This window comes from Ooceraea biroi, chromosome 11 (genome assembly GCF_003672135.1).
Source record: "Ooceraea biroi isolate clonal line C1 chromosome 11, Obir_v5.4, whole genome shotgun sequence".
NCBI classification, from domain to species: domain Eukaryota; kingdom Metazoa; phylum Arthropoda; class Insecta; order Hymenoptera; family Formicidae; genus Ooceraea; species Ooceraea biroi.
The window spans coordinates 12,703,368-12,729,964 of NC_039516.1; the positions used below are offsets into that span (position 1 = coordinate 12,703,368).

At 47.9% G+C, this 26,597-nt stretch overlaps 1 pseudogene; it reads right to left on the reverse strand.

The window, feature by feature from the left end:
- Window positions 1–244: 244 nt before the first annotated feature.
- LOC113562882 lies at window positions 245–26,597 on the reverse strand (annotated as a pseudogene).

Here is a 26,597-nt window from a genome sequence, read left to right on the forward strand (position 1 = left end):
GACGAGTTATACCTTTGATTACGTCGGTGGGAGCGCTCTGTCGAGCCACGCACGGCGACGACGACGACGACGGCGATGACCATCGCTAAGTTTCGTGTAATTACGAGGATAATTTCAGAGTCGCTTATGGAGTTTACTAACTGCGGTTAGAGAGAGCGATCTCTCGCATCATCTTTGCGACTCTCTACTTACAACGGAAAGAACGAAAGAAGATACGAGATAACAAGTAACGTTAGTCAGTCTGAAGGATCCAATAATCGTTTTATTATGTTGTTTGTTTGAGAAAAATAATTGTCAGTTTACTTGCAAAATAAGTCAACTAATCGCAATGACTGGGACAAGATTTACTCATCACTTTAGGGATACGTATTCTTGCAGTAGATAAATAAGCGAAGATTATTCCCTATAAGAAAGATCGATCCTGCATTTCCGCGAAAAGCCTCTATCTGGTCTGTGCTTTAAATTGGACTGCGGCCGTGGCTAAAAACAAAACGATGGCCTTTAAGGGCGGGTTAACGTCTCTCTTCCTCTAGAAGACGCCGTTCTGTCGTCGCACGGACGCCACAGACGTGATTTCCGCCACGCCTTCGCGCTCATCTCGGCATCGCCATCGCTTTTTCCTGGTTCACCCTCTCTCTCTTTCTCAATGTCGTCGTCGTCGTCGTTGTCGTCGTTGTCGTCGTCGTCGTCGTCGTCGTCGTCGTCGTCGTCGAAGTGGCCGTCGCCCAGGCAGGCTGGCTGGCTGAGAATGATGGATACCGCCTGTTTTTCGTTCGTTTCAGCGGGCGGCCGCTCTCGCCAGGAGCTCTCGCCTTTATCCCGCCGCGTTAGCGAGGCTTTCCGCTGATCCTGGAAGCACGAACCGCTCGAAATCGTCCGGAGGTGGAGTCAACACCCCGTGTTGCCTCGCTTTTTCTCCCTGCCTGCTACCCGCTGCCCGCACCTCCTCGCGCTACGCGCTCTCTCGTTTCCTCTCATCGTCACCGACCGCTCGCCGTCTCCCTTTTCCGCCCCGTTTCCACCCCATCTCCCTCGCTCTCTCGCGCGCGCACGGAATCGCCTCGTTTCCTCGCCACGGGGTAGATATGTATGCGCGCTCGCGTAATAGCCTCGTTCCTGCCGTGCTCGATGGTAGATACGTGCCACGTCGCGCCAGCCGAGCGCCGCTCCAAGAGTTCAAACCCCGGCCCCGATAAACGGCGCCGTGCCGCGTAGCGTCAGCCACGCCGCGCCGCGCCACGCCATGCTGCGCCGCGCCGCGCCGAATCGCGCCGTGGCCGTGCCACGCCGGCGAGATACCCTAGTACTGGGTATACCCCCGTGCGCCGCCGCGGCGGTACAGCCGTTGGCAAAAAGACGACGAGTCCGCGCCGAGAGAGCGAGCATGCGAGCAAGCGAGAACCGGACCTTTTCCGCCCCGTGCGTTCCGCCGATCGGAAATCGAAGCGGGATCGCGCCGGGATACCGACGAGATATCGAAGATCCAACGTCAATTAATATCCGCCGCGCGTAATTCGATGGTAATGGAACGGGCGAGGCTTTCGTTACCGGTGATGCGTAGGCTTTGTTTGAGATTTATTATTTATCGTGATAGTTCTTGCGGAGTGGGGCGGATATTTTGGGGGATATTTTGTGGGCTCGCGCTGCACCGCGATTGGTGCGGAGAGTCGTTTGTAATCGGGGGCAAAAATATAGTTGTCTGTCCACGTTGGTTGTAGTAGCATACGATAGTAGAGGTATTTCTGAATTCCGCTTCAAATCGCACGACGCTTCTTACATAATTTTCGCGCTCGCGATATTTTTCTAACGTGAACGGTAACAACTCGCGCTTTTAGTGCACCGCAACAGAATTTCAGATTTTCATGCGAGAAGATAAATATTGGTCGTTTTTTCGGTAAAATGTTCGGTGATGCCGGGCGAATAGGCGACCAATTTTAACGATTCAAAATCAAAAATATTTATTCCATCGCGTTGCTATAAAAATAACGAACAGAAATGGCAGAGAGAGAGTGCCAAATTCATCAGATGGCCTGACTAATAGCTATCATCGCGAGGCAGTGTCGGAAAAACGCTCGCGGTGATGCAGATAAATAGAACAAATCCCTCATGAAAATAAAGATCTCCTCCTTCTTGGATCTCAGGATCCGTCGCCGATCCTCCTCGTTCACAGAAACCGTCGGTCAAGCGCCGAGGGGCAGCCAAGCGTCTTTTGGCGCGACCTGTAAGCGGTCTCAAGCGGCGCTCGCGCCCGCAGAGATCATCGGAAGAAGGAGCTGGAGCGAGATAGCGGCGGTAGACACGAGGGAACGGAGAAAGAAGCGAGAGCAAGAGAAGAGTGGCGGGAACGCCGCGCGGAGCGGGAGCCGCCGCTCGGTTATTTATCACGCGCCGCGCGCGCGGTTCGCCGATCGTATCCGCCCGTCTCCTCTCGTTCTCTCGCTATGGCGCGTCCCTCGTTCCCTCATCCTCCGTCGCCACCGCCGCCACTGCCGTTGCCTCGCTCCACCGACCGACTGATCCTCACACCCCTTTCCCTCGTTGGCACACGGCGAGCCTACATCTCACGGCGATCCAGCCGAGAGTCCGAGAGCCCCATTGCGACGACCAGGAGGGACTCGTTATGAGCGTCCCAGTGTCCCTCTTCCTCCGGAGCCCTCTCCTCCCCCTATCCGGATCCTCTTCCACCTTCCTCAATCCTCGCATCCTTCTCTCTGTCTTCTTCTTCCACTTGGTACTATCCTGATGTGATCCTCTCTCTCCCTCGCTCCCGCTCTTGTCGTTTCTGTCTACGTCTCTCGCCTCATTCTTCTTTCTCGTATAACTCCCCGGAGGGATCGGGTCCTCTCGCCTCGCGCGCCAAGCACGTATGTATACATAGCGGATACATGCGGGCATGTATGTAGTCACGTGCGCGCGGACGTGCGCGCGTTCTCCAGGATACGGGGCGGGCGAAAGCGGACAAGGGGAGAACTCGTGCGGGAAGAGCGTGGCTATTCGAGTCTCACGCCGGATATTCGCGAGCGCGACGACCGCCGGCGACGTACTTTTATGTCTTTTTTCCCCCCTTCTCCTTCTTTCATTTTGTTTTGTCCGTTTTTATTCCGCCGGACTGCGCTCCGCAACTTCGCACCGCGCTCGCTGACTGTTTTCGACCCAAGTTGTCTAATAAGAAGTGCGAGCTGTCGGGTATCCGTCAGAGAAATTAAATAATTATTTTGACAATCGAAATTGATATATATGTGTATACATTCCTCGCGTAAACTTCCGCAAACTTCCCATCTGTGAATATACTCTCTTCGTAAATTAAGACCAAACTCATTTTTTAATTAAGAATTACTTTTAAAAATAAGATTCCCAAAAACGATTTTGGCTAATGAACGTTTGTACAAACGCATTCTAATATGTGAAAAATCGAGAGCTTCGTTTCAAATTCCTTCAAATTTAAGGATTACATCATCGAATGGTGGAGTTCCCAAGATGAGTTACTTACTGACAATAAACGGCTTTAAAGGAAATAAATATCGAGAAAAGAGAAAGAGAGAGAAAGAAAACAATTACTTTAATAAAGAGAAAAATTGCCGAAATCTTACCATTAAAGATACTTATATTTCCTATTTGATAAGGATAATTACCGGGATCGTACTACTTAAGATATTTTATGTTATATCTCCTATTTAATACGAATCCGTATGCAAATGTAGGACCAACATACTTGTATAGATATATGCTTAATATTTATATTTAATATTTAATAAGAAATTGTATAATATTATATAATATTATACACATATGCACATTGCACAATCGCGCGATTCACATAGAGTATTCATTGTACTCGTTAGAGTCATTTTATAACCCTTTGCAGTTTCGGCATGCTGCTTAATGGTGAAACACGCAAAGCTTATGAAACTAACGTATTCCATTATCTCTAGATTGCATAACATTGGCATTATATACAACTGTCTACGAAGATAATTATTTTATCATTTCTGGTGTTATCAATTCGTTTCTCAGTTCTTTTCGAAATAAAACTAGTGCCATAGTAGCGGCATTTAAACTAAAGTCTTATATTATGCAAATGCTACAATTTTTGGACAATTGTATGTGTCCTGACTTTATTCATGTATAATTTTTATAAAACATGTTACTTACGAAACTGATTAAATTAAATAACAAAACGATATGTAATTTATACAAGCAATTTCGAAAATTCATAAACATCTCGTAATCTTGAACAAGAAATTACGAGTCCGGACAACGCGAGACGTGTCTTATAGCGCGAACTGTCAAGTTTCGAGTTAATAGTCCTCCACAGACTATGCTCGGCGCTATCGCACACCCAATACTGGCGGGAACCGAGAATGACGAGGTCTGTCGATGTCAGAGACTCGAGCTCTCGAACTGCCGAGCTGTCGGAGAAGATGGAAAGTGAGTAGGAGAGAGAAAGAGAGAGAGAGAGAGAGTTCCTCGTGACTTTTTCTTTATCGCGGCAGCGCCGCTCGTCGCCCGAGGTTTACGAGCGAGGTAGGGCGGCTCTTTCGCTCGTGGGTATCGCCCCCGGGGTCCCGGGGGCAGGGGACGGGGGCGAGCGGCGGTTATTAATAACGCCGCGATAAACCCGGGGTTAAGCCCCGCGGGGATGACGGCCTTTGGCAAAAAGCGGAGAGAGCTCGCCGCCCCCGCGCCTTCATCCTCTCGCCTTCCTCATCCCCCCTACCCCTTTCGTTTCTCGTACCTTCTCTCTTTCTCTCTATATTTCTCTTGCCTCCCGCTCTCTCTTTCCCTCTCTCTCTCACGATGGGAGAGTGTGAGGGCTGGCTTCGAGCCGAGGGTGTAGTCGAGAGAGGAAGACGAAGAGGAAGAGGAGGAGAAGGAGGGAGGATGGAGTGGAGGAGTCTCGTCCGGACGTTTATCGAGGAGCGTATATCTCTCGGGAAAGGAAGCGAGGAAGCAGAGATCCTCTCTCTCGGCCTCGTGTACGCTCGTTCTCGCTCCTTTTTTCTCTTTCTTTCTCTCTCGTCTATCTCTCTTTATTTCTACCCATTTTTTTCCAGCCGTCACCGCCCTGTGATCTCCCTCTCGTCCTATCCGCCTGCTCCTCTCGCCCAACCCCGCTCTTATCTTTGCGCGGAGTAATGCTCAGATATGAGCAGAGTCGCTCGAACGTGAGCCACTGATCGGACTCGCGGCCTCCGAGAAGAATCGCCAGGATATTGAGGATGATGCTTAATCCGCGGATGCGGCATCGCGCGTATCTCGTGAGGGATCTTGATATCCGATGGAAAAAAAGAACAAACTTGTTTCGAGTACTTGTTACGGTTTCCATCTCCCCATCGATCTCCGGAACGCTATTTACATTTCCTTCTAATGAGTAATGTTTCTTAACGAACGCTGTGCGATAAATAATTTCTGCATGCAATAAGAATGAAACGTAAGAAACTGCGTTTGTTATATACCATTTTATTCTATAGTTGTAACAATAACAAGACTAGCAATCCTAATCCTAATTTGATTATTTGACATCTTTGCATTTGACATCTTAAAAAATGATTGGAAATCATATTCCTAAATTGTGGCCACATGTGAACATAGCGTTGTTCCACATAGACACTCTCTTCTTCCGGATTCGAATGGCGATAACGATACTTTCGCAAATCGGACAGACATCGACATCGAATGGTTGATCCGCGAGTACGGCCATAAACGAGATACTCCGCGCAATGCTATTCCACAAGACATTATTCATAATGCGACACAGCTGCGTTCTGCCGCGCCGTCGGGTCGCCCGTTACACTATACGTAACGTTAAGTTTCCTGAGGGTTGCGCGGAATAACGAAGAACGTCGCGCGCGCGCGTAGACGTCTCGGGAAGCGGAGATTACTCGAGGGAAAGGTAAACAGACGTGTCTTCCGCGGCCTTTCCGCCTGGAGCATGAAACAAAAACCCGCGCACCATCTACGTCCGACTCTCGCGGACCTTTGTTTAACTTGCCGGCGAATAAACATCTCGCGTTGATTAATTGCGCCATGCGCGATCGTGAGTTTATCAGAAAGTAATAAGAGCAACTTCGATGGAGAGCCGGAATCGATTCAATTTTTTAAGCTCACGGTTTGAATCGAAGAGTAGAATTCCCGAAGCTTGATGCCAATCTGACTCAAGAAATATTGCAATGTGATCGCGCGGATGGTGGTTCGCAGCATTATGCGGGCTCATCTCGACTATAGGGAGATAATCGAGCGAGTTAATCGCGAGGGATTAGGGAAGACGCTCGCGCATGAAGAAAACGCGCAATTTTCGCGACCGCGAAAACTGCAATTAAGGTGGCGAGGTGAGGCATGTCGCTTTTTTTTTAACGAGCGGTTGAGAGTGAATCGCGCCAGCTAGCTACGCCCGGTGCGCGCGACCGCGAAGTTGGCCACCCTTTCCCCTCGACATTCGCGTTTAATTGAATAAAACGGCGACGAGCCAGGCCGCGATTATTAATGCGACCGTCCGCCCACTTCTCGCACCAACAACCGTGGAAAGTAATCTCGACGATATTTTTTCCATTTCTCGCGCAAAACGATTCATTCCGTCTTTGTACATGTTCATCCCGCACGTGTAGAGTCTAACTCGCAATTTGTAGTTCTCGAATGAGAAGGAGGATCCGTAACGGAAGCACATGATTGCCCAGACGTTGCTTTGTTAAAGAGTAGATAAATTTTTGAGAGATTTAATGTTTACTTGCGGAATTTATCACCAAATTGCGTATTTGGTTAAATTGATCTATTATATTCGTAAGTTGCATTTCTAAATCGTAAGTTGAAGATATATCCTACTTATTAAGTATATTGAAACATTATTGATAAATGGTAAATAACTGCAATCGTTCATATTCTTGGGAGAAAAAATTAAAAGAAAATCTTTCATTTGCACATACAGCCATACTTTTAAGTAGCACTTGCCCAATTAAACGCAACCACTATTCTTTGCCGTTGCGAAAATTGGGTAGCGCGATGGATGAATTTCAGCCACGAAAGATAGAGGCCATGTGCAAACGAGATGGCGGCCGGACAGTCAAGTGGAAGCGTCGGCGAGCTAATTAATTAATTACCGTGACTCGCTGGCGCAGTTGGCCAAAGAGTATGGCTGCGTTTTCTACCCCATTTGCCGACCCTACCACGACTCTGGGAAAGTTCACTTGTTTACACCGTGAATGCCGTCTAAATTTTCTCTTGAACATTGTCGACAACAGAATTGTTTTCCTAGGGATTTATTACAATATCGATATCTTTTATTTTTTACGTACAATTATCCATAAACTCTAGGAATTTATTTCACATATATTTATTTGTGCGTCACGATATTATTTTGACATTTATATCACAATGTTACATTATTGCACAAAGTTCTAAATTTTTACAAAACGATATTTCTGCTGCAAAATTTCGTTCGCCATTCGAGAATCAAGCGGAGTGCGGTTACACGTTTTCCTGCTACGTCCTCTTGCTTCTCGCACTCGTGCATTTCCCGAGCGCGCGACCCTCCCTTCAATTTACACGCTACAATTGTTTCCCCCGACCGATCTGTGCCCCTCGTTCCATCGGCCGCTGCGTGAGGGCTCGGCGTGCCACCGAAAACGCGCGTCTCGCGCCGACGGACCGACTGCGATTACCCCCGACTAATGCCCTAATCTCCTAATTTCCAGCCGTTTACCGCACGACCGCGCCACCCCTAATTAGCATAATTCACGGGCGGCGTCGCGATCGAAACGAATTCGCAATTCCCGTCGGATCAAAATAAGCCAGTGGAAAAACGCGCTTCCCTTCGAAAGTTTCCTCGCTTCGCCGGAAACTTCGGAGCTCGTTCTTTGTTTACAAGGATGAGATCGACAGGAAACGGAGAAATGCGCGTGTTGCCGGAAGTTTTTCCGCTGCCCCGTTTATCATCGATCCACGTTGTTAGGAATTCTAATGTTTACTCTTTAGAAGCTGAAGAAAATTCTATGATTCTCTGCCGCTAAACAAGAAATTTTTTCCTTCATTGTTGAAACAGGTCCTCGTTCTCGCCCTCTTGCTAAAAGACAGAGTTGCGCTATAATGTGCAACAATTAATATCGGATGAAGAAAGGTGAAGAATAGTCGGGAGATAGCGAATTCGAAGTAACTAAATTTTATAGTGGCGTCTGTTCGTTAATCGCGAGACTTGCTACAAATTTGATCAATATAGACAATTCCGTTTCAATTTTATAATAGTGTGCTCATTTCTATTTCGAATCATTCGCGATACCTCTGATACATTTGCTTGATTGTTTTAAAACATTCGTGGTTAACCACTACTCTCCCCACTGGCGCATCGATAAATAAAAGGAGAGGAAAAAAACGCACAGTCAATTACGATTTACGATTTAATTTTGTAGCTCCGTGTCGATCTCCCGCTCGCGGCGTACCATAACTTTTCCGGTGACAGTCTTTTTTTTATATGCATCCCACGTGTGCGCATCACATTGCAAGAGGCTACACTGTTAAACTAAGGACGCGGTCTCATTTTTCATAGTATTAGCAACGCAAATTTTAAACAAGGAGAATAAAAATAAGGCTTATTTTCGGATATCTTTTCTTATTTTTTACTTTTATCAAGGAAATTCTTAATTCTTAAAATTACCAAGTTCACATAGTTTTTTCGATAATTCTGACCAACTGGCTATTTTTTTCGACAATTCGTATTGTTAAAAATGCATAAAAAGAATTTTTTGTTAGAGGAAGTCGGATCAGGTCGGGAGGAGAGCAGCATCTTTTGACGCAGCGGCGACTGTTCGATCGCAGCCCTTTCTAATTTCCCCCGGCAACGAGTTCAACGCGTTTGGGGGACCACCGAGGCATGTTCGACCGACCACCGGAGGTCCGCCGCACCGTCCGTGGCGTGGCCTCGGGATGTGTTCTCGCCCGCACGTCATGCGACTCTCCACCGGCGATATCGCCGTCCGGAAAGCCGGGCTCACGCGCGTACGGATGTCCGTGTGCTCGTGGAAAAGTCTCACACCGACACGACGCTCACGTCGCGGGGCTGCGTCCCTGGTGGCGTCATTACGAGGGGCGTCGCGTTTAGAGCGTCGACGTTGGGCGGCAGGCGAGCCGTACGACGACGGCGACGAGGACGACGACGACGACGACTACGACTACTCGGGCGGGCTGATGGCGTGGTCGCTGCGCGCAACAGTAGTCTGGGGGAATGAAGCGAGCGAGCAAGCGGGCAGCTGAACGAGAGAAACCGAGAGAACCGGAGAGCGGACTCGTCGTGCGCGTCGGGCCGTGCCATGCCACGCCGCGCCGGCGTGGCAGCGGTGTGGCGTCGGCGTGGCAACGGCGTGGCGTGGCGGCGGGGCCGGTGGCGCGGCAACAGCCGCGCGCCACTCGACGCGGGAGGGCGAATCGGGTACGGAGGTGGTAGGTAATCACCCGGCGGCTCGCGTTATAGCGTCGTTACGCCGCAGCGCCGCTATCGTCGTCTCCTACCGCTACCCCCTCGCCGTCGCTCTTCCGACCGTGTCCTCTCCCGGTTTCTCATACCGCGTTCTCCCTCACCCTCGCCCTCTCCCTCTCGCTAGTTCTCTTTCTCTATCTCTCGCTCTGCCGCTCTCCGTTCGTTTCTCGGGCTCGTTCGCTTCGGTTCTCTTGCCAGCGTCGCCTCGCGCTCCATCTCGTTCTCTTACTACCGGCTCCAACCTAGCTCTCTTCCGCAGCGACGACGGCAGCGGTAGCAGCTCGAGTCTCGAACGGGCGACGTGGCTGCCTTTCATATACCAGTATACGGAATACGGTTATCCTCCTGCTCCTCTCCTCCCCCGGGCACGTCCCTCGCGCCATCCGGCGTCCCATCGCCTCCGACATCCAACGTCGCCGTTTCCCCCGTTCCGCCTTTCCTCCCTTCCTTTCTTCGTCCCCGCGCCTCATGCCACCGTCGCCTTCGCCACCGTCGAGGCCGAGTTTAATTATTTCATATCGCCGTACACGGATCAACGCCGCCGCCGCCGCCGTCGTCGCTACCGCGGTCTCCGTCGCTGCCAACCGCGCGCGGAATCCGACGTAAGCCGCCGACGACTTCTCGCTCCTTCTTCCTTTACTTCCCCCTTTCCGCCGCTCCCTTGTGCGCTACCTCGCTACCGTCATACGACAGGGTGCCGCCCGCGTACCCCATCCCATCCTCTACCCACTCGGGTTCACGCCACCCTTTCCCTTCCGGCGGATCGTGTCCGTCTCCGCTCGACCTTCCTTGACTCACCACCCCCTACGTAACTTTTCCATCCTTCCTTCCCATCCTCTCTCCTCATCTTCGCGCTACCGTTCGGTTCGTCGTCACTTCGCAGTTGCTTTACGAGCCAGTAACTTCGCCGAACGGGGGTGACTTCATTACTTCTCATTTCCTCCCGGCGAGCGCTTTTCCGCGGACGCGCATCCGTTCGTCCGACGCGTACCGGCTTTTTCCACTGTGCCGCGGAAACACCAACCGTTTCGCAGATCTCATTTGTTGCTCGCGTGGGCGACGTCGAACGTTGACCTGTTTTCAGTTCAGCGTAACAGAGAGGGTTAAAAATAATATCCGCGTAGGGATCGCAAGAAGAGAAATGGCAACGTAACATTTATATCAGAAAGGTCGGCGGGCACGTATCATTTGACGTATTATCAAAATCGAAGAGGAACCGTACTTTAACACGTATCCCATTTTTTGTTTAACGAAGATTGATGTCATTGATTGGGTTTTTACCCGAGTATCAGGCACTAATCTGGAATGATTGTTATCCATTCATTAATTAAAAATGCCAGAGAAATGTATTTTTTGTCTGAACTTTGCGCGAAAAACGTATTATTGTACAAAATAACCGTCAATATTCTTAGCAAATATATAAAACCAGATATATCTTTATATTCAATTGACAGAACTTTTTAGAATCGCTTCATTTCATAACAACAGTCTTCAACAAATTAAAACTAATCTCCATGCGCCTAATGACACATGAGAAATAAGTAAAAACTATTCTTACGTATCCGCGAAATGCCGGCAGATCACACGTGTGCGGAAACTTATGAACAGTCCTGTAGCAAGGTGACGCACCGAGGGAGGATGGCAAACGAGGGGGGATGTCCCCAGGGAGATTAAAGAGGAGGGATCGATGTTCCGCGCGACACGCGCCCCGTCGTAAAGCTTCTTTGACGACTCGCGACGATAAAAGCCGCGCGTGCGGATGTAGGCGCGGGTGCTGTCGCAGCGATGACAAACTGCGAGAACGGCATATCGCTTAACGTTCCGCGGACGATTAATAAACGTTATTACCGTCGACATCCCCTTCGCCCTTGCCGCACCGACGTTGCGGACACTGTTTTTAAAGCGCACCATGGCATAGACACGTGCACATAAATAACTTTGATATACATGCCGGCCGATCTTTACATGTTCGCTTTCTGCTTTTCCTCTTTTTTCTCTCTTTAGTGTATAGGTCAGCAAGGGTGCTGATTGCGGTCGGAGAAACGTCGCGACGCTTCGTACCGTTGGTCTCACGTGGAACTGAAATGCGTATAATTGAAATGAGGAACGAGGGGATGGTGACTCAATAGGGGGCTCAACGTTAATTAATTATCTCTAATTTAACTCCTCTTCAATTTTTAGCGTTAATTAATTACCATTCTTCGTTTTACGTTTCTCTATGTAAAGTAGAAACGTTGGAGTCTACCGTGCAAACGTCTATTCTTTCAACGAGAGCTGGGAATACCAAAATTTTACGTCACCTCGCGCGGAGCGGCACAGAGAGCGAATATTTAAATCGTCGTAAAGGGCTCGACACGCTTTTGCGCTCTTTTGATAAGGAAGTAGAACTTCCCGCGCGCGGGGGTACAAAAGGCTCTCGGGGAGATAGCTCCGAATATTTAAACAGCCGTCCATTCGCGAGGGCGGCCAAGGACACCCTCGAATTTCTCGCACGAGCGCTTCCTCGCTCTCGCGCTCTCACGCGAGGCACGCACGCACGCTAGAGCACGCGTACGCGATATCGCGCACGAGTCGCGCCTCGGGGCGCCGTATTATGTTCGCTCGAGAAGCGAAGAGAACTGGGGGTGGAGAAACAGATAGCGAGAAAGGGCGGAGACCGATCATGCGGCGAGAGGGTGCGAGCGGGTGCGAGCGAGAGAATTCTGCGACCGAGAAGCATTATTCCGTAGCGCGAGCTTGACAAAGTCTCGTCCTGCACACGAAGGAGTCTGGCGCAACCACCCCCTCATTGCGCAACGTGCTTCTACGAAGGGTCGTCATTCCCCGGTCTTCGACGCGTAATTAATATATATCCCCGCGGTTCGGTTGGTTGCGATTCGAGAGCGGTTTGAGCACGCGAGGGTCGCTTCTGCCACAGGGTGAGTTTCGGTGTTCCTCGGGGGCAAAGGGGCTCGGCGTCGTGCTCGGGTGATTTTCCACTCCTCGATGGCATGCATGCTCGTATCTCGCGGCGACGCCGCTCTCGACTTCGACGCGAAAAATCGAACCACCCTCGAGGTCACCGCGAATTAGGATGAGATCGGCGAGAAGAGTTCTCGAGAAGCAAGAGGAGCGAGCAAGTGAGCGAGCGACCGAGCGAGTCCTCTCACGAGTTTGAGTAAACGATCGTTAACTTTTGTCCCTGCCATTCATCGAAATAACGAATTACGGTCAATTACGATCAACAGCGCGACTTAGCGATTTATTATGACACATTTATTATGACTGGCGTGCGTCACCGCGAAGTCACGAAAATATGGATTCCCGTGAGGACGAGGACATCCGCGTCCGCAGGCTCGTTGACTAATTGTCCCAATTACAGGCCGCGGATCGGGGTAATTAGTCGCGCGCTGCGTGCTGCGATCGATCGTCCGGGCTAATAACGGGGCGACCATTTATCAGTTAATAAATCTTGCCTGTATATAAACCATGTATGCCGTCCAGAAATTTACTAACCAGATATCAGTCAAGTAAACGGATGCGATACCTATTAAGTCATTACATAATTAAGTCCAGTAAGTCTCGTAGTAAAGTAGTGCAAACCGGAAGAAAATTTCTATTTGTATCCAGACACAGATATTAGCAGCTAATCAGCAGATAGTAAAAGTCAAAGTAATGCAATATGTAATAATATAAAAATATGTGTTTTGAGAAATTTTTCACATTCTACTACGTACATACGATTAGAATACCCTCGAGATTTAAATTAGATTTAAATTGGCGAGGACAATCCTCAAGAAGCTAGAGGAGCGTGTAGACGAAATGCTTAATCTTTTTTTTCTTTTATCTTGTAGCGTACAGATGAAACAATAAATATTATATCACTATTAACTGTTACCCCATTTTATTTTTTTATTTCTATATAAAGTAGGACATATATTCCTCTAATTCCAAGATACTGACACAAAACTGTCACCAAATATTATATGAATTACGGAAAAATGTGAGAACCGTGTGAAAAAAATTCGATACTGTTCTATCATGATTTAAAAAATAAAACTGCGAATGCTTCGATATTTGTATATGTAAATATATGTAAATGCTATAATATATATACATATAATATACATATAATGTGTATAATATATATATATATATATAATATATGTTTTACATATAAATATTCGATTTATTGAATTTAATTTTAATGTAATTTCCCTTTTAAGTTTATCGCGCAAAACGTCAGAATATCCGATTTTATTTTGTAGCGTAAAGATAAAGCAATAAATGTCATATCACATTCAATTCTTATCACATTTGATTTCTCCATTTTTATAAGTAATATATTCTTCTAATTCTAAGATACCAGTCTAGATACAAAATTGTCACCCATTTTAGATGAACTATAAAGAAATATGAGAATAGTGAAAAAGAATTCAGTGTTATTCTGTCATATGAAAATTACAACGATCAAAGCTCGCTTATAATTTAAAGATTGGCGAACAAACATATTTGTTCGCCAATCATGCTTTACATCCAAAAATTAACACACAGACATACATTTTACATTTTGAAATCTGGTTGAAACATTGATGCATTCCACTCGCAATATTTAATTACAACCGCCGAGAATGATAAAAAAATGAGACGACGAAAATATAAAGATGAAAAATTAAATAACAGCAGAAAGATTCTCGGGAACCGAAAAGCAACTCACGTCTACCAGATGGGCTGTTATTGTTTCTGTAATGGCAGGAGCTGCGCCGCTGGAGGCTGTAATGTCTCCTCGATGACGAGGCGACGAGCGCAGGTGCGTCGTACGAGCGACGGGATTTGTCCTCCCCGAGAGAAAACCCCCCCGTGTCGGAGAGTCCTCTTTCGCGAGCTTAACGAGATGACACCGTTCCTCGGAAGATCCTCGGAAAATCCGGAGCCGCGCGAGAACGTCACCAGCGCTCAAATTTATTCATTCGCCTCAGCGCGCCATCACGTTGCACGCACAACGGATCCATAACGAGCTTCGGAGATTTTACGTAACAATCGGGGAGACTGTAGACCTAGAACAGAGAGAGTAAAGTTTTGAGGAAAGAAGAGAAATGTTAAGCAGAAAAAGAAAAGCGGAAGAATTAACTACGCTTTAACTCGTTTAGCCACATGGTTATGAAAGTTAACGTTATAAAAAAATATGTACAGTTGAGAAATTAATAAGAAACTAATTCAGAGAAATCTCATCCTTTGACAAAAATACAATGTATTTGATAATGTACGCAAATTCAGTCATCATTTGCAAGTGACGGATAGTTCACTCGGCGAGCAGAAAGTCGCTGCAGAAAAATTTTTAATTTCAAGGAAACTGGCGCGCACGATAAATTACCGCGATACACCTCGTAGAAAAGAACAGTGATCGATATAGCGACAAAACCGAAGAATCCTTCGGAGAAATTGGTGCAATACAGTCGTTGGAAAATCGCGCGGACGCCGGCGGAAGGGTTTAAACCGGTTGGGGAAGCGGATTGGTGTGCGGAGGGCGACGGAAGACGACGGGTCTTCATGGAGCGACGTTTAACAGCATCGTAACCGGCTGGGATGATTACCTCACCAGCCAGCGTAGGACTCGACGACCTACCCTCTGTTCGTCGTCGGCGTCGCGACGCCCGTAAACGGAAGCCGCACGGCGGTGTTCCAGCTTCCTCTCTTTCTCTCTCCTCGCGCGCGCTCTGTCTCTCTCATTCCCGCCTCCGCTCGAATCCCCTCGGCTTCCCACCCCCTAGCCTCCCTTCATCGTGCGACGCATATCCAACCCTTTAACCACCTGACGGAGAAGCAGTAGCAATCTCGGGGGGCGGCGAATGCGCAGCACCCCGAAAATGTTAAAGGAGCCGCGGTAACGCTTTCGACTCTCCGCTGAAGAGCCAACCGAAGAATTCTCTTGCGCGCAGGCGGTTCTTTGAAGTTAGAGATATCCGCGGTCTACGTACCGCGAAGTGGCAGGAAGGGGATAACGTCAGCAGCAGCGGATTCTATCCCTGGAAGAATCTAGGGCGGAGATCTTTTCTTTGGAAAAATTTAATTCAAGAGGTACTTTTTCCAAATTTTGCTCACGAGTATCGCGACAACAGGATTTTTTGATAATCAAATTAAACTAGTATTAATACAAGAGTAAGTATATGGATTTGTGAAAAAGAAAAGAAATTTTTTTCATAGTTTAACAAGTTATCCTGAAATCGGTTTACATGAAAAGTGGTTAGTCACTTTTTTTACACGATGTGTAAACATTGGCTATATGCAGTCAAGTCGATTCGCGTGACACTCTCTCCTTCACTTGGCTTCGTTCTGGTTTCTTTAGCCTTTCGTCACGATGATTGACAGCGGCTTTACGGCAGCGAGTATAGTTGCGCTCTTAACGATCGAGCCAATCATAAAAAGCTCCGTCGACGCTGTGGAGCGTAGATAAGGTCTTCGCCGTTGACAACCTCGCTATGAACAAGAACAGAATCCTACGACCGCACACGTTAGCGTTCGAAAACTATACTGAGCTTAGAGCTTTCACAGATAAATTATTAATCTCCCTCTTCTCTATGAAAATTACAATACTTTGCTCTAAATAAATGTCGTAGATGAAGAATTATATATGTAAAATTAAATTTGCCAAATAAGGTGTATTACAGGTTTACTACAGAAGTTTGCAATTGAAGTCAGACTCACGTTTTATTTTTTATATTATAATTTATAACATTTTGTTATGTAGGAGATACCTAATATTTATCACAATATTCGAATTTAGCTGCTCGGATGAAAACTACAAAACCACAAATTATAGTCACATTTTTAATATTGTCAAAATAAACACATTGATATCTCACTTCTTATGTCATTCCGTCGCGTATTCTGCGGTTCTTGCGGGTCACAGATAAAACTTACGACTAAGCGTTCACTTCGCATGCGGCTACGTGTCATAACTCGCTAATTGCTAATTTTCATTATGTCCCGTCAGCTGGACACCGTGACGTTCTGCCCGCGGGAATTAAATTAATGCAATAAATTCGACGAATTTAGTACGCGCTCGTAGCGCGAGATATTTTTTTAACCATATTTCTCGCAATGGTTCGGGATCGCGTATTGTGTTCGCGTGCGTGTGACGTGCGAGTGTATGGAACGACCGTGCGAAGAGTAATTGGGCAATATTGCCGGTAAGTATGATTGTGACCACGAATGCGACGGCAGTCCAGAAGTGTGAGATGAAATGAGCCAGGAATAGAGAGAGGAGAAGAGGGAGAAGGAATTGATGCCGAATTCAGAGCGAATGAGACGCAAATGCGTACGGGATAGCAGAGAGATATAAAAACGAGAACAATGACTGCTAACAAGGTATCGAAGATAGGCATGATGAAACCTATCTTGATTAAATTTCATTAGTTATCAAACTTCCTACTTTTGATACATATTTTTTGTGTATTTTTTTATTATCTTGCTGTAAGAAGACGCGCGAGTACATGTCAGAATGCAGCAAAATACTACAGCGAACGCATGCATTCTTGATGTCTAAAATATATTCAAATAAATTAGAATTAATTCAGCAATTTCGATACGTTATACATTAGCATTTTACTTTTTTTGAGAAAACAAAATGCATATATTATACTTTCGTACCTGTCTCTGTTAATAAATCAAAATAATTGAGCAATGCAGATTTGGACGCACGAGTGACAGGCTACTAACGAAAAGTGCGCGTCACAGTAGAAAAAAAGGCACACACCGTTCATTCAAGAAATGGCCTACGAGCGAGCGTTGCTCCTCCATTAGCGACAGACTTAACAAAGCGCCTTTCCATGACGCATCACCGCGACCGACTCATATAAAGACTCGAGCGTCTCTCGAGCCTTGCGTGATCATCCCTCTTCCTCGGAGCTTCCGTCAAAAATTCGACGCGTTCTCCGCGCGAAGACAAAGGTGGTAAGCCGGGGAAAGCCGCGAGGAGGTACAAGGCACGAGAGCGAGACGGCGAGATGGAGAAAAGAAGAAAAAAAGCGAGAGGTGGTGGAAAAATCGTGGAAACGGAAGAGAGAAAAAGAAGAATACGGAGAGAGAAAGAAAGAGAAAAAGAGAGATAGAAGTTCGACGTCGAACTCAGCCCTCGAACGAGCGGCTCACCACCCCCTCCCCGTCCTCATCTATAGAAGATACCCTTCGACTCTCCGTGCCCTCGTACGTGCTCGCTCTCGCCCGCAGACCGTCCCTACACTCCGCCGCGTCGTACACGTACTCGCACGCAGACAGCCGCGCACAGAAAGCCGTAGTTACCCTCCAGCGGCCCGCGCCCCCGTCACGTCCCACCCTGCCTCTCGTCAACCCTCGCACGGCCGGCGTGTTCCCGCCCTCTCCGTGTTTCCGCGGCCCGTTCCAACCACCCCGTTCCACGCCGTGTCCCGCAGGGCATGTCCCTATACAACGCCGGCATGCAATTGTCCGCTCTATCGCCTCTAGATCCGATCTCACCGCGCGATCGGCACCCCGATAAAAAAAGCGTATCTCTGATAAGATGTCGCGGCACCGGGTGCGACTCGTCGTCGAATTCGGACGCGCGTACAAAACACGCGTATATTTTCCGCGGATTTTTCGCGAGGGCGCCGCACGGACAATACTTTCGCCGCGGCTGGAAAATTCTCATCCCCTTTGGTGGCACGCTCCGCGGCACGCCCGGCCGTCTCTGTTATACTGCCGGCAGCGACCCGACCGTCCCGCCCCGCCTCACCTCCGCGTCCAACCAACCACCCCAAACTCCGTCCCTCGCGCGCCTCACCGCGCACCCACGCCCGTGCCCGCCCGCCGTACCGCACCGCACCACACCGCGCTGCCACGCCGCCACTGCCGTCGCTGCCGTCCCCTCGAGCCAGCCGAGCTAACCATCCCACCCCAATCGCCACCCTAGCCACCCACGCGCGCGCTACCCCCTAACCCCCGAGCACGCCGCTCAGCGAGCCGCTCGTTAACCTGCTAGCGCCCCTCTAACCGCCGCTGCAGGGCCGCCGCCACCGCTGTTGCCGCCGTCGCTACCGTGGGGCTGCTATATTTACATATCAATATTCCATAGCGTGGCAGGTGGTGGCTGGCTGGCTGGCTGTCGGGCGGGCTGGCTGGCTGGCTGCACGCTCTCCTGATCGTAAAGTAGCGGTGGCGTGCTCCTGCGGATCCCGGCATTGCCCCCTGCCTCGCCGAATCCCTCGGGGAGAGAGGAAAACGGGGGGATCCTGAGGGGAGAGCGTTCAGACGAGGGTGTATCCGCCGAGGAGTTTCGGAGACGCCGAGAGTAATGATCCGACTGGCTGCGTGTTTTCGACTGACAGCATCGAGTAGGGGAGGCAAAGGGGGGTTTTCTCGAGAACTGGCGGAATCGGCGATGGGATAAGAGGGTAGGCACCTCGCGACGTTTCGGACTTCTTCTGGATTCTTTTTGCTGTCACGCAGTGGATGCCGAACGCGCGCATTGCCTGAAAGCACGATCCTGTTGATTCGTAATGGGAAATCACGATTATCAAGAAGATTTGCGCGTTTCATATTTTATTTTATTTTTATATGCATTTTTCTTTTTTCCTTCCTCTCTCTCTCTCCCCCCCCCCCTTTCTAACTGATCGCACGAAGCGATTTCCGTTCCACATGATTCTCTTAACACTATCGGGTATCGCTGGTTAGACCGTTGTTGGATGAACACCGCGCGACAAAGCGTAAAAAAAACGCGGATTCCGATCCCGCCGGCAATTATGGACTCAATTATATCGGCATACGCATGAAAAAATATCCGCGACAATTTCCCGCCGCGATGAAAATTACATCGGCGACCCGAAACGCGAGCGGGATCACCACCGAGCTAATAATTTCGTTTACCGGGACTTCATGAAAAATTATAACTGTTTCATCGCACCATGAAGTTTCAATTGTGTCACGTGAAACGTGCGCTCTCATTTTGTCACCGATTTTATCGCTTTGAGTTGATTCATTAACAAGAAATATATACTCCAAAAGAAGGGTGGAATTGCGCGCAGTTGCGGCAACTTCCAAATATTTCCAGTCCTAAGAGAAATGGAATAATTTACTGATTTAATTATTTTACAACAATTATGTTCACACAAAAATATTCTTATTAGAGTTATTATTGACGCTCAAGTTTATATTTGTCCGAATATGACGGCGCACGACGTCGCCGAGACTGAAGGGATTAAAGATGCGGGAAATGTTTCTGGGACGGTTCGTTATCCTTGCCATCGATCCATTTTCGGGGTTGAATGCAGCAACGAACGCTGAGAGCCGCTCTTAAACTGTCGCGGCGCAACGCGCGCGATGCCGGGCAGGTGCTAATTTTAACCGTTTCCTTAACCCGCGTATTTATAGGCGTCCGACTCTCTTGGAACTCTTTAAAACGTCTCGTCGGGTCCATTCGTCGCGCGCGTGGAAAGCGCCCCGAATAATTTAGCGGAAGACTCGAAACGGGGGCGCGTCACTCCTCCGCCCTCACCGCGCTCATCCCCGCGTAGATTTTCGCTGGTTCGCTCGCGAGAGGGTTGACGTATGCCGGTAGCATAAGCTCCGAGAGTTATGCGAGGCTGACAGTTTCTGACAAACAAATGTTTTCTATCGACGCCTGCCTGCTTCCTCTTTACACACGTGCGTGTCCCGTTTATTCGCATGCTTATTTTACTGAGAAATTGAAGCTATTTAATTGCAGGTGTATGAGTTTTACTCTCGAAAGATTGATACTTGAATTAATAAATTTACGGCTACTGTGTTTCATATATTTCGCAGTACGAATGTTTGTCTACTATCATCTGTCACTACTTATTTTGGGCGGTGTACTCCACGATCTTACTACTCGAGAAATTCAGAATTGCTAATTGTAAAATTTCAACAACAAGAAGCACCAAAACAGGAGAATAGATACTTCATTTTCAATTCATTTCAAAGACGATCTATACAATTATTACACGCACAAAATTATATTACGCTTTCTTGGCCCACATTTAATCCTTTTCATGCATATTTTTCTCGGACTTTATTAGAATTCGTATTTAATTCAGAAAGAAGTTGGAAAATTTCAGCATTTATTTAATTGATATGCGTATATACAATAACGCAATTCAATATATAATTTTAAAATAATAAAATTCTCCGAATTTTTCTCTCTCTCCTGATGATAATAGAACTTTCTTTTATTACATTTCCTTTGCCGTTTTCGGTGCCCAGTGGAAACAGAAATTCTCAATTAATCGTACGATCGACCAATCCGCGTCCGTCAGGTTGAAATCTAAGGCTTCGACCTTACGGGCGGTTCATTCGAGAGAAACCTCCCCCGCACTCTTACCTTTCGAAGGGAAGTTTCTCGGCTCCGTGGGGATTCTAGAGCGGAGGCGCGTGTTGCCCTCGGGGGGTTTCGTGACCAGAACGTCGCGTCGCCTCACCCTCTGCTCACCCACGCCGTCGTCGTCACCATCCCCGCACTCGCAAGCCGGCGTGACACCGCCGGAGTCACGCCGGACTTGCAGCGAGAATTTTGCTGCGGAGTTAACTGGATCCCCGCGACGCCTACATTAAAGCCGAGACGACGCTACGGGAAAGCCGAGCAGGGGTCCTTATCGACAATTCACATGATTAGATGAGTAACGAATAACTTAATGGCAACGTCCAGTTTTAGTTTTCTCGGGTTTTTCAAATTTTCAAATTTTCTTGGAATTTTCAAATTTATGAGGAAGCAGCAAGTTGCGCGAAAATATGCAAAACCGTGAGAAAATCACATACGCGGTTTTTTATTATGTGCTGTGTATTTAATGTCGTATATATATTCAAATTTCGAAAATAAAATATAATAAATTCCTGAAAGAATGCTGTGCTTAACGATCATGCGACTGCACAGGTCCTGAGCCTTCAAGCAACTAATAGCTCTCTAATAAAAAAAACTCTGCTATCCCTTACTCTTGTTTATTACGAGATTACGACGACGTGGTCGGATAAATGTACGTAATGTACAGGGCGTGTTATAAATTCGCCTGAAAAATAAGGAACATGTTAATTTCCGCGGGACAGCTGCTGCCAGGTACTGTAATAATCACTGGGTGTGTCAATAATTTTTACACGTATGCCACTTGAGAGCGCAAACCATGTCTCGAGTGGTTACGCGATGTTTTTAAGGTTGCCACCTAGTCGCGCAAACAACGTTCGTCGCCTGCGGCGGAACGTCGGCGCGCATCACGAAGTCGACCGTCGTCGAGACAGGGAGGTGGAGTAAAACCAAACAGGATTACGACGACGTGGCCGGATGAATCTAGCCGCGGGGCATTAGAATAATCACGCGGGGTGGCAGTCGACTCTACTAATCGATACCGTCGCCAACGAGTATTCCATAAAAATTTCACGCCATCACAACACCGCGTATCGCCTGACATATGCAAAAATACGGCGATCAACGTCGTGCCAATCATAAACTACGCAAGCACTGCTTTATCCCGATTTCCTATAGACGTCATCCAAGAAAAGTGCTACACGATTGATCAATGTCGAAAATACCACGGAAATTAAGATCCGGCGCATTTTGCCATGTCATATTACATAATACACGTGACACCGATCGAAGGATTGTTGGGCGTAAAAGATCTCCCGAATTTCTACGGTCCACAGAAAAACGCGTCAAGTTAATGACGCGGATTTTGCTGGGTGTTGGAAATTCACACACGCCGCGCCCTCCGCACGCTTCCTCCGCGCAATTTGTCCCCCGGATGAACGGTTCTCGGGAGACAGATATCGGCCGGCACAGCGCGAACGACGGAGAAGGAATTACCGTCCAACTTATTATTCTCTCTCGCTGGAGAACGAGGTCGCATGCGGCGCGCATTTCCGCGCGACGTCCCCGCGAGACGATTTCTCGCCGTGGCCGATTTCGTTCCGTGTGCGCGCGACATTCGGCCGGGGGGGCACGGTCGGAAATCGTCCCCGGGGCACCGCGTATATCTCGTTATCTCGCCGCCGGATATATCCCTCGTACGAGCACCCGCAGGATCTACTCTCGGATCTATTCTCACCCTCCTGGCTCGCTTCTCACACCCTTTTCCCTCGCCCTCGCCGGCGTCTCGAGCGTCACCCGTGTGCTGAGCGTAGCCCGTTTTCCTCCGTAAGCGCGGGGCGTTTGCGAGCGGGCTGAGGAACGCCGGCAATAAATTTATCCCGGCACGCAATAATATTTGTGCCGGGCGCGGGAGTATACCGTGGGGCCGCCCACACCGACGCGAGGATATTCCCCACACGCGCGGGCGCGCGAGCGCTCGCGCACGTGTCTGCGTATCTATGTGCGTGTGCACACGGCGCGCCGACGATGGAACGAACGCGCGCGACAGCCGGGCGCGCGATAACGATAACACCGCCTGGGCGCCGCGTGTGTACTCGCCCTCGAAAGCGAGCACGCAGCACGCGCGCTGCACTGATGGCGTGCATCTCTTGTCGTTGTTACACGCGATTCGGCGGGAGGGACGGGAGGGAGTGGGTGTGCGCGCGTGTGTATATGCGTGCAAATAGCGAGAATTGTTTTTGGGGGATGGCGATTTTGAAAAAAAACTCCAACGATATTTCTATTTGTTTAAATAGAATAATCTCGGAACATGGTTGACGAATGGCGTTGAAAAGTATTGACACTTGTGCCAGAGATATCTGTAAATATGGCATTATGCAGTAATAAGGATCAATCAAGTGTAAAGACTGGAAACAATACACCTATTTCCGATATCGTCGACGTGTAAAAGCTGACAATGGCTAAGAACGTCGTGAATCATTCCCACCGTGGCGAGTTATCGCCGTCAGGTTTACCCCGACGTGCTCGACGTGCAAGTGACTGCTACGTGAATTTCAAAACGAGGTAAACTATGCTTTTAATTTTTTACATCGCGATACGCGGCGCGATATGACATGCTACAACGCGCCCTCGATTAAAGGCTACTGTTATTTCGCAAAATAGAAATTTACTGCGACCGTCGATATTCGTGGTTATCCGATATAGATGACCCCAGTAATTTCAGCACTTGTGACAAGTCGAATTCGTCTTTTATTTATTGCAATTGTGGAGCGACTCGCAGATATCACGTTATCACGATCTGACTACGAATTCCGTGCCTGTTTGTACTGACGTAATCGGCAGCTTGCGGATTTCGTAGACGAGATGAACGTTCGCACGTTCTCAGTGTGTCCGACCGTTTTCATTCTCATTAGTGTAAGGAAATGTGGGAATTAGGCTAATATAGCAACACTCTCTCGAATCGATGTAATTGTATTATTAAAAATTTATTGATCCTTACAAATATGTACAAAAGAGATAAACGGGATCGCGGAGGCGAAACGAACTCGCAATCTTCGCAACCTGATTCCTCACTGTCCTCCTATCCTATCTTTGCCGCTTGTCTATCTATCCCTAGCTTTACCAGTTATATTAAGAGCATGAGCGCGATAATTCGATAATAACGATTGCTATTAACGTAATCAATTACATATCGCATCCAGATCCGCATGTTACATCTGATGTAAACTTATGTTAACGTGAGAATGTTTATTAATAAATTAATAAAAGACCAGTTGACGTAAAAGTTATTACAATATTATTTTTGCTACATTTTTAGTAGCTTGCTAAAGTTCGTATGATATTAAAGCTATCTTCTGTACTTCTAGATCTTTTGCTTTTAAATAATGGGATACTGTTGATTTGTTAACTCTAAGTTACCCTGCGAGCTCTTTTTTTTTCGTATGCTTCCAATTCGTTTTTATCCATCTATTTTAACTTTTGCAAGCACTAGAAATGTCATTCTAACGAAGGCTAACATTTTTTTGACAGCAATCAACAAAATTATTAAAGAAATGAAATGTATGAAAGTATTCAGGAGAGGGCAAGTATTATATTAAAAGTATCTGCATTTATTTTTATTTATAAATACTCTTATTCCGGACTGTCTGCTCAGCAATTTCATGATGTTTCATGATGACTTCATGAATAATGTAAAAGAAATGCAGCATTATTCAAGGTCAATAGTTCTTCGAGAATTTTTCTCGAAATTTAATAAGTTTTCAAAGTACATGATATTTCCTTAAATATTAAATGGTAAAATTTTCAAAGAACTATTTATCTCAAATAGTGCACATCTTGAAAATGAGTTGGGTTAGATTAGATTTTGTTTGGTGAAGCAGGGTGCAGGAAGAGGGGACTCCATCCCTCCCCCGCCTATGCATTTTATTTTATTCATTTGTATTCAGTAAACATTTTTGTTAATAACTTTGATAAAGACATGGTTCTTCCTAAAAACTTTCTTACACTTCATTTTTATAATAATTGCGTTGATTAGAATAAAAAAAACTTGAGTTTGGAGTAGCACTTCTAGATATTTACCTTATTTTTTAATATTTCGCTATTCCGTGGTAGTATTGCGTTCCGTTAGCAAACGCGGCGGGAAAATGGCGGCACGGATCCGCGATATTGGCGCAGGGCGGAAAATTGGCGCGCCGCGTGCTATACCGGTGATACCCTAAATACGGCTCCCGCGTGCGCGCGCGCATGCTATACATCCGGCCGCCCACGTTAAATATTCATCCGGGTTGCGGTCCGCCGCGCCGCTCTCGCGGAGTTGCGGGCGGAATTTTAAAAAAAGAGTCGCGCCGTTCCCGCGCGCCACTTCGTAGCGAAGGAGATGGAAATGCGGCTGGCCGTCCGGGCAGGATCGGGTGTTTCCTTTGGCCGACCGCCAAATTTACTGACGTTTCGATCTCGCCGCGATCGTCTCTCCCCTTTGCTCGCTCCTCGTGCGCGATTGCCAAGAATTTACGTGCGATTAGGTCTGGCTGACGCGAATAAACGTATGACGCAAGGCGTTTCCCTCTTGAAGAAGATAAGGAGGATGGAATCCTGTTTTTTTAGTAGAAAATACTGTATCAGTGATGAATTTTTCTGTAACAAAAGAAAATAAAAATAAGAGCTTCTATGTGCTTTCTACTTATGTAATGCAAATTTTATAGGGCATTGCATTTTGGTACCACATTGCTCGTAAAAATTTGTCGGTTGTCAAAAATGAAGGCGTCATTATGATGCAAAATCCTTCACGGCGGCGCGATCAAGCTTTTATCGCGGGATGTTACGAGACACGTTCTCGTAAAGAGTCTCTCTTTCTCGCAGTCGCTCGTCGCGTACATTATTTACGAACTTTTCCGACGACCGCGCGATTTCTGGCCAAAGCCTGGTCCCTCATGCCCACTTATCGCGCGATAACGTGCAGTCGTCACTCACGTTCAAGCACGTTTCGTACGTTCATTCTATCTCGCTGTTAATTTTGTTCCCAGTTTAGCGTTCGTCCGACGACGAACTACTGTAGAGACTTAATAATCACTCGGTACGAGTGTCCTTCGCAAGTATTAAGTATTCATCATTACAAGAAGATTTTTAATTAACAACAATCCCTTTCAACAAATTTCCCGACGCGAACTTCGCGCGTCGTTCGCTTCCCCTGGCTCGTAAAACCCTAATCCCGGCGGACGGCGTGCGCGTCAAGGCCTAAGCTCCGACTTTTAAGAAACGCGCGCGCGGCCACGGGTTGTACATCGGGGGTAGGTGGAAGACGCCTCAGGCGTTCCTAGAGTACACCCATAAATATCCGCGCATATGCGCGCACGTAAGGATGTGCGCCCGGCCAACTAACCGCCACCTGCTTCCATATCGCCGTGCTCCCTCAACCCCTTTCCCTCGCGGCTCTCGTATCCCCCTCCCCCTTCTCTCCACGCTCTTTCTTCCGCGCCGCGCCCTTCGCTCCAACCACGGACTCCAGTCGAGTTCTCTCGCTCGAATGCAGGTGGCGAAACGGCAATTAAGCCCGCGAGAGCTACGGTCCTCTTGTTTTAACCGCCCTTCGGTTTTCCTCCCCCTCACGTCGCGCCGCGCCACGCCGTTCCAACGATGGAACCGCCGCGCCGGAAACGCGACCCCTGCATCCCCGGCGCGCGGTCTCCTCTCTCCAACCCAGAAAAGTTTCAGCGCGTTCAGATCTCCGGCGCACTCGACTGCACGCTGATTGGCTTCAGCGCTGGTGGACGAAGACGAAGTGGGTTTCACCCGTTTTCTCGCGCTCGCGTTGAAGCTCAAACGCGACAT